Here is a 1,813-nt window from a genome sequence, read left to right on the forward strand (position 1 = left end):
ACTCGGCTGCCCGAGGCTGGAGGCTCCGCAGCCCCGCGGCCGTCGCGCACCCGGGCCGGGAAAGCCCCGGGACGCCCCACCGCGACGCGCTCTGGCGGCTTCGCGGGATTCCCTCGGCCCTTCTGCTTTCAGCTGCAGGGCTCTCCCGCCGCCCGCCCCCTACGCGACCTGACCCTGGGCTCGCTGCTTGACCCCGGGGAACTGGGGCGAGGACAGAGGGTTCCCGCATGATGGGGCCAGAAGGACTTTCCCGGGGAATGAGCTGTGGGGATAACTCGCAGCGCAGATAGGATCTGACTTTCCTCCGGGACCTCCAGCCCCGCTCACTCAGAGCCATCAATAGTCCCGAGTGACCCCTCTTTCTTGGGTTTGAGGGTAAAGCTGGGTCGGTGGCAGCCTGAATCCTTGCTTCCCACGGGGACACTATTCGCTGTTGCTTTCTTTCCTTTGCCTATCTACCAGAAAAAAAGAAAAAAAAAAAAAGTAGTGGGCCAGGTTCTTCCTTGGCGAGGCCGAAGAGTGGACATCCAGACTATCTCCGCTCTCAAGTCACAGTAAAGACAATGAACTTGAATAAAGTCACTGGGCCATACAGGTTCCTGATCCGTGTTCCTTGACGGGCACAAAATAAAGACAGCACAGTTACAGGGGCTTTCAGGAAAACAAAGTAGCTTCAAACACCTTTTCCAAAAGAATGCTGGCCATGACAAAATATCTAAAGCTGGGACTCCCTTCCGAATTTTTTTAGGCCAAGAAAAATGGCTGTTAAAGAAGGTCCAAATATACTCAGTTTAAAATATATACTGTGTAATCCTTGCTTTTGTTTTAGCCCTGATATGCACTGGGATGCGCTATCCTCTGGGGTCCTCTACACCTTCTACCCCTCTCCCCTCCCCCACAGGCCTTACCTTGTATAGAAGATTTTTATTTATTTATTTTGGAGGTGTCAGACGTCAGGTAGGATGTTTAGTATGGAAGTTGACCCATGTGACGCCATAGTCTTCCAGGAAGAACCTGCTCTGGCCCTTTGCTGTTCTCAGGGCTTCTCAAATATGAACACTAGGAAGAGGACACCCAGCTTCCCAAATCCTTATCGCCAGAAAAGCCCTGTTCCCAAGCTCCAGCTCAGCAATTCCTGGTACCTACAGGCAGTCCATTCCCTTCCCTCCATCCTTTCCATCCCCCCCCCCCGCACTGTTGACACACTTTCTGCACTTGCTTTTCACCACACACAACACTGACCATATCATTTTCCTATTCACAAATGTTCCATGGTTTCCCATTTCCTACCAGACAGCATCTGTGCACCTCTGTGCCATTGCCCGCATAAGTGTTGCTCCTTCTGAGATGGTTCCTCTTCAGGTTTCAGGCCCAATTCATTGCAGCCCTTCAAGGCCCACTTCAAACTCTGCCTCTTCCTTAACTCCCCCCTTTGGCATCCATAGCACAATATCCCAGCAATCTTTTTTGAAATTCATATATTACCATCTGCGTGCGATGGCTCACACCTGTAATCCCATCACTTTGGGAGACTGAGACAGGACGCTCTTTGAGGCCAGGAATTCAAGACCAGCCTGGGCAACATAGTAAGATCCTATCCCTACACAAATGTTTTTTTAAAAATTCGCTGATCATGGTGATGCATGCTTGCAGCCCCAGCTATGAAGGAGACTAAAGCAAGAAGATCTCTTGAGCCCAGGAATTCCACGCTGCAAAGAGTTATGACTATGCCACTGCCCTCTACCATGGGCAACAAAGTAAGACCCTATCTCAAATATAAATTTGTTTAAAGAAAGTTACCTTACATTTCCAC

Source organism: Carlito syrichta, unplaced genomic scaffold, assembly GCF_000164805.1.
Source record: "Carlito syrichta isolate Samal-C Ts95f unplaced genomic scaffold, Tarsius_syrichta-2.0.1 Scaffold109686, whole genome shotgun sequence".
Taxonomy (NCBI): Eukaryota; Metazoa; Chordata; class Mammalia; order Primates; family Tarsiidae; genus Carlito; species Carlito syrichta.